This window comes from Diabrotica virgifera, chromosome 7 (assembly GCF_917563875.1).
Source record: "Diabrotica virgifera virgifera chromosome 7, PGI_DIABVI_V3a".
NCBI classification, from domain to species: Eukaryota; Metazoa; Arthropoda; class Insecta; order Coleoptera; family Chrysomelidae; genus Diabrotica; species Diabrotica virgifera.
Genome location: NC_065449.1, coordinates 139,169,265 through 139,185,662, shown reverse-complemented (window position 1 = coordinate 139,185,662; position 16,398 = coordinate 139,169,265).

Sequence of the window (16,398 nt, the reverse complement as noted above, 5' to 3'; positions counted from 1 at the left end):
TTGTTTGCAGAAATTGATTGAAAATAACTCATATAATAATATTTGAGTTATCCTTCCACTCAAAAAGGTCCGGAACATTGTTTAAATAATCAAAATGTCAAAAAGTGAAGGAAATATTCGGTTTTTTTCTTCATTTTTTGATTATAACTTTAAAAGTATTCATTTTCGAGAAAAGTTGCACTAACATAAAAGTTGCGTAATTAAATTTCCTACAATATAGGATTAGTTAAAAATTTTAAAAATTGTCACCCTTGTTGCAAAATAGCAAAAATAGCGAAAAAATCATAAAAAACAAGTATTCGCATTTTACGTTTTCAACCATTTTTGCTACACTTAGGACCTTCAATATTTTACTCAGAAAAACTATATCATATAATAAAACAATACTGTGAATTTCATTTAGATCGGTTCAACAGATTTTGCATAATAAATTTTGCAATTAAGCTTTCGCAAAAAAATTCATTTTTTCAAAATGTTGCAGAACTGAAAATAAAGCAGACAGCCAGTTGAATTTATTTTTACATATAGAAGAATACTGTACCTTTCTTCTATATGTAAAAAAATTCAACTTGCTATCTGCTTTATTGTGAGTACTGCAACATTTTGAAAAAATTAATTTTTTTTTGCAAAAGCTGGATTGCAAAATTTATTTTGCAAAATCTATTGAATCGATCTTAATGAAATTTACAGCATTGTTTTATTATATCATAAAGGTTTTCTGGTTAAAATTTGAAGGTCGTAAGTGTAGCATAAATGGTTGAAAAACGTAAAATGCGAATACTTGTTTTTTATGTTTCTTTTTCGCAATTATTGCTGTTTTGCAACAAGGATGACACTTTTTAAAATTTTTAACCAATCCTATATTGTAGGAAATTTAATTACGCAACTTTTATGTCAGTGTAGCTTTTCTCAGAAGTGAATACTTTGAAAGTTAAAATCAAAAAACGAAGAAAAAAATGGAATTTTTTCTTCATTTTTTGACATTTTGATTATTTAAACAATGTTCCGGACCTTTTTGCGTGGAAGGATAACTCAATTATTATTTCCAAAGAATTTTCAAAAGATCTATTAGACAAGTTCATTAAAAATTATTCATCATTCTTTAATCAAATAAAATAAGAAAATGGATTAACAGTTTTATATGCTGATCTAAATATTTTCGGAAGGTGGGATAAGTTACAAAATATGTTTAATTTTATATCCTGCAATTCATTAGGTATAACAAACTGTTCCCGAAATTAATAAATTATTGTGCTCAAATGTGGGCAAATTCTGCCTCAAATGAACGGGATTTCTCTTGTCTCAAAAGAGTCAAAACGTATTGTCGAAACACCATGAAACAAGAGAGAATGTCAAACTTGTCTCAAATTTCAATAGAAAAAAAACTTTTAAAACCTCCCCAAAACAATAATAAATTCTACAATGACGTTATAACCCAGTTTGCTACTTCGAAACAACATAGACTAGAGTTAATTTATAAACAGGTTTAGGTTCTAAATTTATAGGAAAAAACAAAAAAAAAAACAAGAAAAATAAAAAAAAAAACAAAAATTAAAAATCTATGAAATTGAAGCCTTTTAATTAGATGGCATACCTATCTGAGGAGACAAAACCTTGCCGACCCTGTCCCTAAAGTCACGAGCCGCCACTGCCAATTACACAGTTGGTGTCGGGTTAATAAGCTGGATCTCAATGTTAAAAAATGTTGTTTTATTAGTTTTACACGTAAAATAATCAAATACCAGTCTTCATATGTCATTGATAATCAACCACTTAAATATGTTACTACTGTCAAAGACTTGGGAATCATAATTTGATGAGAAATTAACTTTTATAAATCATATTAATTCAATCGCTGTAAAGAGTAGTAAAATGCTTGGTTTTGTGCTAAGAAATTGCCAATACTTTTCAGTTCATACTGTCAGGGTTGTTTATTGTTCTTTGGTCAGATCAATTTTGGAATACTGTTCAAAATTACATGGAGATTGAGCAACACATTTCATTGACTCCACTAAGCATCCGTAGAGATAGATTTTCACTATTATTCTTATTTAAGTTGGTTAATGGTCTGTTAGATTGCCCTAATATCTTAGAATATATTACTTTCCACATACCACGTCGTGATCTAAGGCAACAACCAACTTTCCGAATTCCCTTTCATAGAACAACTTATGGTGTGAATAATCCTCTTGACAGATGCATGTCTTTGGCCAATAATCTGCAGATTGACTTATTTAAATACTATCTTGTATTACATAGTATTAGGTTTGTTTTAATTGTTTTTGTTTTAATAGTTTAAAATTATTATTTTTATAATAGCCTATGTAATAGTTATCTCAATGATCAAGATTCATTAAGTCTGATACAATTATAATTACTTTGAGTATTTTAACTTGGATTTAGCTAGTTATAAGATCTAACCTGTCTTAAAAAATTTAACTTATGTTTTTGTACTGTTAATGGGGGTTTCCCGTAAATAAATAAATAAATAAATAAATAAACAAAACCGCTGTAATAATAGTATTGCTAAACAGGTAAATTTTCATTGTATACCGGGTGTATGAATCAAACTGTGTTTTTTTCTCAAAGTTCGCATCACCCTGTGGAATATTCTAACATTTATAAAATACCGAAATTAAAACCCAACTATAGCATCATGTTTTTTCAATATTCTGTTTTTTGATTCATTCGCTTATGTTTGACCATAAACAAGTTAGGTTGGAACAACTAGCCATGTTTTTAATCAATACAGGGCGTTTTTAAATAAGTATGGCAAACTTTAACGGGTAATTCTGTATGAAAAAATAATGACAGTTTGCTTTATAATCGTATGTCCGCAAATGCTTCGTTTCTGAGATAGGAGGTGTTGAAATTTTTCTTACAGACTGACGATTTATTTATTGCTTTTTAACCGGTTGAGATATGCAAATGAAATTTGGATAGTTTTGAGACGTAGTTATTGCACATTTTTTGACATACAATTAAAAATTTAATATTCACCATTGGCGCGCATACGGGTAATATGACCGATCGTATTACTTGTATGCACGCCAATGGTGAATAAAAATACTAAATTGTATGTTAAAAAATCCCCAATAACTATCTCTTAAAACCTACCAAATTCAATTTGCATATCTCTACTGGTTTTAGAGAAATAAATAAGTGGTCACTTTGTAAGAAAATATTCAACATCCCGTATCTCGGAAACGAAGAATTTGCGGACATATATGTTTATAACGCAAGTGGTCATTATTTTTCATGTAGAATTACCCCTTATAGTTTGTTGTACTTATTTAGAAACATCATGTCCTGATGAAGAACACGGCTAGTTGTTAAAGTACCTAACTTTTTTATTATACAACATAAGGGAATGAATAAAAAACAGAATGTTAAGAAAACCCGAGGCTAAAGTTGGGTTTTAATTTCAGTATTTTATAAATGCTATCATATTTCACAGGGTGTGGTGAACTTTGAGAAAAAAAAAACAAAGTTTTATTCGTACACCTGGTATACAATGAAAATTTACCTGTTTAGCAACAATTATTACAGCGATAAACAGCAACATATTAAAAAAATCACTTAAATCGAATAATAGGTTTAGGAAATTTGAGACATCAAAAATAACCAAATTTTAAAGTGGGCCGATTTCTATGCACGCAAGTTTAGTTATTTATATGTATATTGTTAATTAAAGAGAACTTTATATTTAATTATAATTTTAAATCGATTCAACCAATAACGACACTTTATATAATAGTACTATGTAGTTTTACTGCAAAAGTAGTATTTACTTCTGCATTTACAAAAGTAGTATTCGATTGCGTTTTTAAGGTAAGATTATTATTCATCTTTCGACATTTCGCCTGTCTTTTTATAATTTATTATTCTAACTATGAAATAAACCACAATTTAACTTAAAAAAATGATTTTATTGACGTTTCGACTTCCACCTCGGACGTCGTTATCAAAATTCAAAATATTACTAAATTAAACAAAAATGTTGTTTCTTAGTAACAAAGTTCTTCTAATAATCGAATTTAATCTGACTCATTCATATCGGCAATTCAGACGTATATTATATATTTTAAAGTAAAAGGATATTGCCAATATTTATGAGTTGCATTTCTGGCACGACTTTATTGAAAGATAGTTCATTCGATTACATGAAATCAACTTTAACTCAAGAATATCCGTCACAAAAAAATCATAGCATGTGATATGCCTTTAAAAAGACAACCACATGCGATGGTGACAGTAAAATTCTCGTGTTAGTGATTCCATAGTAAATCACGAGGAAAAACCTCATGATAATATGTTAGTGATTTACTAAAGATTCACTAACACGAGAATTCTACTGCCACCATTGCATGTGGTTGTCTTTTTAACGACAAATCACATTCTATGATTTTTTGGTAGGTAACAGATATTCTTGAATTAAAGTTGATTTCATGTAACCGAATGAACTATCTTTCAATAAAGTCGTCCCAGGAACGCAACTCATAAAAAATATTGGCAATATCATTTTAAAGTCTTCTACTATAAAATGTATAATATATGTCAGAATTGCCGATATGAATGTCAGATTAAATTAAATTATCAGAAGAATTTTTTTAACAAGCAACAACATTTTTGTTTAATTGATAACGACGTCCGAAATGGAAGTCGAAAAGCCAATAAAATCATTTTTTAAGTTAAATTTTGGCTTATATTCCAGTTAGAATAATAAATTACATATAAATGCCACAAAGAAATAGCTTCAGAACAATGCCTTTTTATAACGATTATTACCAATAATCATCACCCTGTATATATATCATTTACAATTTAGAGTTTTCAAAAGCTTAACTATTTCAGTTACACTGGCCTGCAGAAGAAATTGTCTCCTTTTATTGTTGTTATTTATGCTACTTAAGGATATTTTTGATGCTCTAAAGGCATATTACTTTTCTCACTTAAAATTAAAACTTCATATAGTACTTAATAGTCCACAGTACATCGTCCTTTTTGGAAATATGATTACAAAAGTCTTAAAAATGGTCTTAACTGCTTCGTTTGAGCGGGTCTACCAATTTCTGAAAAATTTTAGAGTGCATGTTGGACGCGTTTCCGCGTCCCGCGTCATTAACATATTTACGTTGTCGGACTAACGAAACGCGGCTATAAATTTGTTGGACAAGATATCCACAATCTTTATTAATTAAATATAAGTACTTTAAATTGAAACCTAAGACAAGTCAAAGCTTTCAACTTAATAAAATATTTAAAAATATTTAAAATAATATCAAATTGAAAACTTATTGGACCATTTTCCTGGTAGCACCTCCACGGCAAGTCAGATGGATGCTGAAGCAAAGAAGACACGAGAAAATTCTACAATTTGCAATTCACAACCCCGTCTGTTCAGCGTGGTAAATTCCAACGGAAAATGAACCTATGTTACTCAATAGGAGTAATACTAATAGAAAAATAAAAATGTATACCATTTTTATTCAGCTGCAATGCGAAGCCTTCTTCTTCTTAAAGTACCGAGACCGCTTGTTGATCGTTGGCTCTCATAATAATAATAATTAATTGTCTTAATGCGAAGCCAAAACTGTCTTAATTTTCACTTAGTTCAGAGAGAGCAACCAGCACTCTTATCGACGATTTCGCCACTTTTTAGTGGCTTATCAGAGAATGCATACGTTGCTATCTCTGAACCAAGCTTAAATTACCCAGTCTATTAGTCCCTCATTGCAACTAACGTAATGGTAGTAGGTGCCTAGCAGCATAGATACAAGTAAAATCTTTCAACTGAATAAAATATTTAAAAAATATTTAAAATAGTATCAAATTGAAAACTTATTGAACCATTTTCCTGGTAACACCTCCACGGCTTCTAAAAATTGCAAGCCAGATGGATGCTGAAGCAAAGAAGATACGAGTGAATTCTACAATTTGCAATTCTTTGCAAACTTTAAATCCTAAAATTAGTTTCTATTTCAGAAATGCCTCGAATGATTAACAAGATGAAAAAGAACGCCACAACCACATCGCCACTACGTAATAAGTGGAATGTGGAAAACATGAAAAAAGCAGTTAGGGTATAGCAGTTCGAAGCAAAAGAATGGGTTATTTGAAGGCATGCAAAACATTCAACGTGCCTCGTGCCACCCTTTTTAGGCTTTGTAAAAAAAAGATGATGCTGCTGGTGAGGTATGCCAAACAAAACTAGGGAGAAAGCCTATTTTGCCAGATCATCGGGAAAACGAATTAGTGAAGCATTGACTGAAAATGGAGAAAACCTATCCTAAATCCTTAACCAGACGGGATGTTTGTAATCTTGCATTCCAGTTATCCAGGAGAAATAACATCCCAAATTCCTTCTCATTACTTAAAAAATCCGCTTGGAAGGACTGGCTGAAACCTGAAACCTTTGTGGATTAAGGCATAAGGACGTGTTAAGCCCACGAAAGCCTACGGGAACTTCGTTTTCACGGGCACTGGGCTTTAACAAGAAAAACGTTGGCGAGTTTTTTGATCTGTTAGAAAAAGAATAGAAGAAAGAAATTAAAGCACTCATGGGAGTGGTGACAGAAGTGAAAACTTCTTATAGTATCTAAATTACGAGCTCAATGCTTTTCCCCATCCAAAAAGAAGTGCTATACCTATATTATATACGCGTTGCGTTCGTTCTATGCTATTTATGTATACATATACATAATATATATACGTACGAAATTTAGATCGGCAAAGTGATGACAGTCGCAAACACAATATTTTTCCCTATCTAAAAAGTGCAAAACGTCCCTAAAAAAGTTTTCACTTCACAAATTTATTTCGTCGAAGCAATGACGGTCGCTAGTTTAATACTTTTTCCCCATCTAAAAGGTGCACAACGTCCCTAAAGAAGTTTTCATTTGAAAAATTTATTTCGTCGAAGCAATGACGGTCGCTAATTCAATACTTTTTCCCCATCTAAAAAGGGCAAAACGTCCCTAAAGAAGTTTTCACTTCAAAAATGTATTTCGTTAAAGCAATCACGGTCGTTAATTTAATACTTTTTCCCCATCGAAAAAGTGCAAAACGTCCCTAAGGCAGTTTTCACTTCAAAAATTAGTTCGTCGAAGCAATGACGGTCGCTAATTCAATACTTTTTCCCCATCTAAAAAGTGCACAACGTCCCTCAAGAAGTTTTCACTTTAAAAATGTATTTCATCGAAGCGATGACTGACGGTCGCTGATTTAATACTTTTTTCCATCGAAAAAGTACACAACGTCCATAAAGAAGTTTTTACTTCAAATATTTATTTCGTCGAAGCGATGACGGTCGCTAATGTATTACTTTTTCCCATCCAAAGAGTGTACAACGTCCCTAAAGAAGTTTTCACTTCAAAAATTTATTTTCGTCGAAGCAATGACGGTCGCTAATTCAATACTTTTTCCCCATTTAAAAAGGGAAAAACGCTCCTAAGAAAGTTTTCACTTCAAAACATTATTTCGTCTAAGCAAGGACGGTCGGGATGGCGGTCGCTAATTCAATAGTTTTTCCCCATCTAAAAAGTGCACAAAGTTTCTACAGAAGTTTTCACTTCAAAAATTTATTTCGCCGAAGCGATGACGGTCGCTAATTCAACATTTTTTCCATTTAAAAAGGGCAAAACGTCCCTAAGAAAGTTTTCACTTCAAAAATTTATTTCGTCGAAGCAATGACGGTCGCGATGACGGTCGCTAATTCAATACTTTTTCTCCATCTAAAAAGTGCACAACGTCCCTAAAGAAGTTTTCACTTCAATAATATTACTGTGATCATACGTAGATTATAATATACTTACAAAATTTATTTCGTCGAAGCGATGACGGTCGCGATGACATGACGGTCGCGAAATCAATCCTTTTTCCCAATCCCAAAGTAGATTGTACATTTATTTTAAATTTAAATACTTCTACACAATTTATATATACAAAAATGTATTTTTTTTTCAATCACACAAAATATATGGTAGGGGAGCCCAAGAGGGGATTTTTGAAGTTACTCGAGCGCGTCAGATTATCATATGGGAAGAAACCTGGTAACCTGCAGATGTACCTCTACCATATATTGGCTCTTAACACAGGGGAGTTCGTTAAGGGGGGCCCGAAAAAAAAATCTATCCTTAAAAAAACTCGAAATTGTCAGATTAAGATAAGGTAAGTTAAGTACATGCAAAAGAGTGTATATTTCAAAAATCTGACGATTTGAGCCTGGCGTAAGAAAATGGGTGAGTCCAAAATTTCACAAGAAAAAAGCGAATATTTCGCGAAATGAATGACTGGTCGAAAAACTAAAAAATATTTGCTCAATATTTTTTAAAAATCTATCGAATGATACCAAACACGACTTCTCACGGAGAGGGATGGGGAGTAAATTTAATATTTTAAATACGAATCCCGCGATATTACGCGAAATGAACATCAGATCGAAAAACTGTAAAGTACACTTATTTAATATTTTTTAAAGATCTATCGAATGGCACCAAACACGACCCGCCACGAAGGTGGGGTGGAGGTTTTATTGCAGATTTGGATTCCTTGCGAAAAAATAAGTAACTTTTATTCGAAACATTTTTTCGAATTATACATAGATGGCGTTACAATCGGAAAAAACGATTATTGGAAATGGAAAATTAAATTAAAAAATGGCAAGCGCCCACTAAAATGGAAAACTTTACTTAACTTTATTTGGTTTTAGGACCTACTCTTCACAACCCAATAGGTCCCCATAACGCTTGAGTGACTGCACATTTAGCATACTTTGCATACTAATATTTTTATGTATGTATTTTTTTAAGTTTGTTACAATAATTCGGTATAATAAACCTTTTAGCCATACCTTAACCATTATTTTATTTATATTTATCTCAATACTTTTCGAAATAATTCGATAAATAAAAATGGTTTTCCATAATCGCCGACTTTACTTTATATCAAGTTAAAAAATCACTTAAATCGGGCAACAGGTTTAGGAAATTCGAGACATTAAAAATGACCAATTTTTAAGGTGGTGCGTTAATTTCTTGGAGAAGTGTATTTAAACCTTCAAGTACAAGTCAGTAAGCATATTTTGACAAGGATAGGTGGTTTCTATCTAGCTAAAAAAAATAGTTTTCAATTTAAACAATGGTTTATGGATTTAAAGATTATAATGGTAGGGGAGCAAAATATGCTAAATGTTCAGTCACTTCGAGTGCTGTGGGGACCTATTGGGTTGTGATTATTAGGTCCTAAAACCAAAAACAGTTAAGTACAATTTTCCATTTTAGTGGGGACTTGCCATTTTTTAATTTAATTTTCCATTTCCGACAATCGTTTTTTCGGATTATAGCGCCATCTATCCATAATTCGAAAAAATGTTTCGAATAAAAGTTGCCTATTTTTACGTAAAGAATCCAAATCTTCAATAAAAATCTTCAATTGGGGCTCCTTTTTAAGATTTTAAAGTAACCCCCACCCCACCGCCTTGGGGGCTCGTGTTTAGTACCATTCGATAGATTTTTCAAAAATATTTAATAGGTGAATTTTGCAGTTTTTCGATCTGATGTTTATTTGGCGAAATATCGCGGGATTTGTATTTAAAATTTTAAATTTACCCCCCACCCCTCTCCGTGGGGGGTCATATTTAGTATCATTCGATAGATTTTTGAAAAATATTGAAAAACGTAGTTTTTAGTTTTTCGATCTGACGTTCATTTCGCGAAATGTTCGCTTTTTTTGTGAAACTTTTTGACTCGTCCATTTCCTTACGCCCCTCTCAAATCGTCAGATTTTTTAAACATACACTCTTTTGCATGTACTCAACTTACCTTATCTTAATCTGACAATTTTGAGTATTTTTAAGGATATTTTTTTCGGGCCCCCCTTAACGAACTTCCCTGTGTTACGAGCCAATATATGGTAAAGGTACATCTGCTGCAGGGTACCAGGTTTCTCCCCATATGATAATCTGACGCGCTCGAGTAACTGCAAAAATCCTCGCTTGGGCTCCCCTACCATAAAACTTTTTGTAGAATTGGAATTCGTTTAGTAGTTATTTGGAAATAAATGCCAAAAATCACTGCGGAATTTTTTCAACAAAAAATTGTAAATATATCGAAAGTGTATATTATATTGTAAATCGGTGCAGCCCAAAATCCCGACAGCCAAAATCCCGACGCGGACGGCCAAAACACCGACACGCCAGAATCCCGACACGCCAGAATCCCGACACGCCAGAATCACGACAGGCCAAAATCCCGACATGCAACAATCCTCGCATAAGTAAAAATTCCGAATACTACATTTTGAATATTTATTGTTTCCTTTTCAAATGCAATACCAAATCATATTATAGAGTATTGGAATTGAAAAATTATTACTTACTAATAAGTACGGGTAGATACTAATTATTATGTATTTTAAAAGACAAAATTATTTAAACACTTCATTTTATAATATAAAAGCTTATACCTACTTATAGTCCAGAAAGCCACTGCGCATCCGCTAGGAAAAATATTCTAATTCGGATTTTTTGCACAATCTTACTCAAAAAGGACTCCTTTTAACAAATTTGCATGTTGCCAGGACCAAAAGGTGGTAAAAAATTTTTTAAACGTTTTTTTTTGTTTTTTTCCTAAAATTATTTTTTTTGCGTGGAAAAAAGTTTTTTTAGGTTTTCTGGATCATTCTAAACAGAAAAGGTCTTTAGTGACTTTTCTCTAAAAATGATAGTTTTTGACATATAAGCGATTAAAAATTGAAAAATTGCGAAATCGGCCATTTTTAACCCTCAAAAACTATGTAAAAACCTGAAAATTTTAATGTTGCCAAGGTAGGCAGATATTCTTTAAACATCGTTTGATGAAATCCCGAAGAGTTTTTTGCAATACAATATTCAAAACTCCTTTGTTTATTAATTGCTAATCAAGCGTGCGCGACACTATTTTCCACCGACAGTATGGTGCAAATGAAAGGAATAAATTCGTTATTTCGTAAACCGGCGACTTTAAGGAAAAATCCCGAAACAGGTCGATTTTTATTTTTAAGTTACGATATTGTGGCATATATGGTATACTAGTGACGTCATCCGTCTGGGCGTGATGACGTAATCGATGATTTTTTTAAATGAGAATAGGGGTCGTGTGGTAGCTCATTTGAAAGGTTCTTCAATTCTCTATTCCATAACGTAAACATTTACATAATTATTTATACAGGGTGTCCTTCAGCTTCTTTTTTGTCAAATAATTTAATTTAATAAAAATTTTTTGGACATCCTGTGTAAATAATTATGTAAATGTTTATATTACTGAATATAGAATTGAAAAACCTTTCAAATGAGCTAGCACGCGACCCCTATTCTCGTTTAAAAAAATCATCGATTACGTCATCACGTCCAGATGGATGACGTCACTAGTATACCATATATGCCACAATATTATAACTTAAAAATAAAAATCGACCTGTTTCGGGATTTTTCCCTAAAGTCGCCGGTTTACGAAATAACGAATTTATTTCTTTCATTTGCACCATACTGTCGGTGGAAAATAGTGTCGCGCACGCTTGATTAGCAATTAAAAAACAAAGGAGTTTTGAATACTCTATTGCAAAAAACTCTTCGGGATTTCATCAATAGATGTTTAAAGAATATCTACCTACCTTGGGAACATTCAAATTTTCAGTTTTTCACATAGTTTTTGAGGGTTAAAAATGGCCGATTTCGCAATTTTTCAATTTTTAATCGCTTATATGTCAAAAACTATCATTTTTAGAGAAAAGTCACTAAAAACCTTTTCTGTTTGGAATGATCCAAAAACCTAAAAAAAACTTTTTCCATGCAAAAAAAAATAATTTTAGAAAAAAAAAACAAAAAAAAACGTTTGACCACCTTTTGGTCCTGGCAACATGCAAATTTGTTAAAAGGAGTTCTTTTTGAGTAAGACTGTGCAAAAAATCCGAATTAGAATATTTTTCCTATCGGATGCGCAGTGGCTTTCTGGACGTAAGTGACATGATAATATCTATTATGTGAAAGTAAACTTGAATTCAGGGTTTGATTATACATATACATATTGGCAAAAAAATAATTTAATTCATATACCCATGTTAGAAATTTTATTTAGAAAATTAGTTAATATTAAATGGTAAATACTTTTGTTTAGTAACAAAAAATAAAAAACAGATGGCCATAAACAAAAAACAAGAAATAAATGTAATTATATGTTAAAAAGAGACTTATCAAACCTGTCGGGATTCTGGCCTGTCGGGATTTTGGCCTGTCGGGATTCTAGCGTGTCGGGATTTTGGCCGTCGGGATTGTGACTGTCGGGATTTTGGCTGTCGGGATTTTGGGGTAGACCCATTGTAAATATATCACTATTTCGAAAAAATACCAAGAGAGAAAAATGTTTATTTCGATGAGATAGATACCTACACTTACACAATTTTACTCGAACTGATTCGGGAAATTGTTGTTTTAGTAAAGGATTCGATTTAAGGTCGACCTGCACCGATCTGTTTGATGGATAAAAATTATTTGATATGCAATTTAGTATGTTACAAATTATAAAAAACAAGGGGTGCCCGATATAATTTTGTCCTGACTATATGTAAATTAATAATTAAAAAAATACTTTTTTTTAAATTAAAAAAAGTTCGGCCAGGGCAGACATTAATTTATTTTTTTGGATCATTCGAAACAAAAAAGGGCTTTTGTAATAATTGTTCTGTTAAGTAGATCATTTTCGAGTTATAAAAAATTGTACACTAAAAAAAATCGAAAAATGACGATTTTTTAAGGATCAAAGACACAAGTAAAAAATATTATTTTTGTAATCATAATGTAGATACCTATCAAGTTCAAATCTTCTTCTATCAGGTCCCGATAGAATTTTTGTTATATTTTATTCTAAAATATATTTTTTAATTGATGATGAGGAAGATTCCTTATGGGAAGACGGGCAATCGGCCTGCATTAACAACTATAAACAATATGTTAAAATGAAGTAAGTCCATAATACTCATCAAGAACGATATAATAAGGTTTGAACTTGAATTTATGTACTTCATAATTTCAAAAATGATATTTTAATGATGTTTTTGAACCTTGAAAATCGTCATCTTTCGTTCTTTTTTCAGTTTTAAATTGTTTGTAACCCGAAAACGATCAAAATTTAAGAGAAAAATTACAAAAGATATTTTTTGTCTTCTTTTATTAATAAAAAAACTTATTTTTTAATTATTAATTAATTATTGTCAGGACAAAATTATATCGGGCGCCCCTTGTTTTTTATAATTTTTAACATACTAAATTACATATCAAATAATTTTTATCCATTAAACAGATAGGTGCAAGTCGACCTTACTCAAATCGAATATCCATTTTGAATGTAACCACAGAAATTCGGTATTTACAAACGTCTCTTTACCAGTTAAACGTGTAAATTCACAATATACAACTAGATCAGAAAACACGTGTTCCGACAATCTTACTAAAGCGATCTACAGCACCATTTAGCCATTTGGGTTAAAAAAAAACAAATTTTATACAAGGTTCTGGACCTGTTTTCTTGTGGCTTGTTGAATGTAGTGTTACCTATGTTTATATGGGATTAAGCTACAATAATTGTTTGTGTGTTTCAATATAGGGTGAGGCAGATAACTGGCCTATTAAAAATATCTCGAGAACTAAAGGCAACAGAATCATGAAAATTGGAATGAAGGGGTTTTGAAGGATGATCTATTAAATGAAAATATTTTCATCTCTTTACAACTTCCGGTTATACCGGAAGTTGCTTATAACTTCGTTTTTTTTTAAATGGGACACCCTGTATATTTTTATATTTTTGGATTCTCTTCGATGTCTTCTTTCTTAAAATATGAGGTTTTGTAATATTTTACAGGGTATTTTAAAAGATAATTACGTTTTTTTTTATTAATTTCGAAGCAACATTCACACCCTGTAGAATTGTAGTAGTTTGACATCTAAAACTCTACTTACGTTCAAATGATTTTTAATATACTCTACTATTGTTAAGAATCATTAGTATAGCTAAATTTTTAATTTTAGTATACAGGGTTGGTCGAAACTCGGAATGAGTATTTTCTGAGTTTTCTTAAATAGAACACCGTGTATATTTGTATTGTAATGAAATGATATTTTATAGAACTTTTTTATTTCTTAAGCACTCCCTATACCTAACTGCTCTAATTTGTGGGTAATTGGTGATTCAAGCTAAACATTAATTGCACCAAAAAATACGTAAAATTTTATTAGGTTGGCCGTGAAAATACTCAATCCCAAATAATTTTTCAGAAATAAATACATATTAATCCAGAGTGGTCCTTAAAATTACCAATAATGGTTTAGCTATCAAAATACCTACGTAGTTAAGATTGTTGGTGCGATTAATAATTAAGCACAAATTAAAGCAGTTAGGTATAGGGAATGCTTAAGAAATAAAAAAGTACCATAAAATATCATTTCATTACAATACTAAAATACAGGGTGTTCCATTTAAGAAAACTCACAAAATACTCATTCCGAGTTTCGACCAACCCTGTATACTAAAATTAAAAATTTAGCTATACTAATGATTCTTAACAATAGTAGAGTATATTAAAAAATCATTTGAACGTAAGTAGAGTTTTAGATGTCAAACGACTACAATTCTACAGGGTGTTAATTTTGCTACGAAATTAATAAAAAAATCTAATTATCTTTTAAAATACCCTGTATAATATTACAAAACCTCATATTTTAAGAAAGGAGACATCGAAGTGAATCCAAAAATGTAAAAAGATACAGGGTGTCCCATTTAAAAAAACGAAGTTATAAGCAACCGGAAGTTGCAAAGAGATGAAAATATTTTCATTTAATAGATCATCCTTCAAAACCCCTTTATTCCAATTTTCATGATTCTGTTGCCTTTAGTTCTCGAGATATTTCTTATAGGCCCTTTATTTGCCTCACCCTGTATAGGCGAAGCAATAAAGCACTAAAATTGGCCTTACCTCCAAAAAAAAAAAACGACAAGACGGATCTTAATAATTCTTTTTACATTCGATTCATGAATCCGCCAGGAAACTTTGTGACCCAGAGCCATGATATAATATTAAATAAAAAAATATGAAAAAAATATTTTTAAGAAACGCTTTTCTTTAGTTACGGGTGACTAAAATTAAACATATAAAAAATTAACTAAAAAGCAAAAAATAAAAAAAAAAGTGTGTGTACTTTGTACGCACGTAAGAAGCTATACTTCTATTATATGATTTCAACGAAATCAATATACTTTAAACAGTTTCTCTACTACTTTCCAAAAATTTTTATTAAAACAATACCAAAAATTAAAAAAATAAAAGAATAAAATACACACAAACACATTGAAAAATGACACAAATGATTTGTGAACAATAATTGTTGCCAAAAATAATAAAATCTATAAAAAAAAATTAAAAAAATGATATAACTTGCATTGGGCTTGAACCTGCTTCCCGTGTGTCCCGCCGTGCGAGAGTCGGAGTGATTTCAAACTGCACCAACTTCGCGTATACGTCATATGAGAATATACACAAACTGAACAACTTTTTGACATTTTGTTTATATGAATTTTTATTAGTTTGATTTTTGTCGAATTAAAATACAACAATGTATAGAGTAATAAAACGATACATTAGATGAAAATTTGTAGAAAGTTTGTTCGTAATCAGATTATGTAAATTAAAGCATTGCCTACTAGGGGTATAGCATAGCAAGTACTAGGTAAGTACATTATATTTTTTACATTTTCCAAATAGGTATGAAGATAATTTTTTATTGGAATACAACTGAAACATTTAGAATTACGTACCTGTGGCTTTTTCAAAACTATTTAAAAAGTCACTATAATTATAAATTTGTTTTTATTTCTGTCCTCACAACAATAAAAACTAATATATTATACAACATTTTTGTTTACCGATAACCTCCATATTGAACAATTATTGACAGATCATTTCAACACCCAATCAGAGCCCGTATAAAGACTAAAGGTCGCGTCTCACCATCAAATAATTTGATCAAACAGTTTGAGCAAACTTGACGTACTTGAGGAAGTACGTCAAAGTGACGTCACAATTGCAGTTTTTTTGAAATTCTAAAAATCTGTGCTCTCACTATCAGTCTAGTTTGATCAAATTTTTTGTATTGAGTTGTCTAACTTGTTTGTACTTTATTTAAAATTAAAATTTTTCATTATTATCCACAATGAACACTCAGGATGTGACGTCACTAACTGTCACTTTCAGTTTGCTCAAACCAGTTTGATCAAATTATTTGATCGTGGGACGCGGCCTTAATACCAAACTGTCGGTGAGCGCATGCGCGCAGATCAATATAAATTTACCCTCAATCTCAATCGCGCCTAA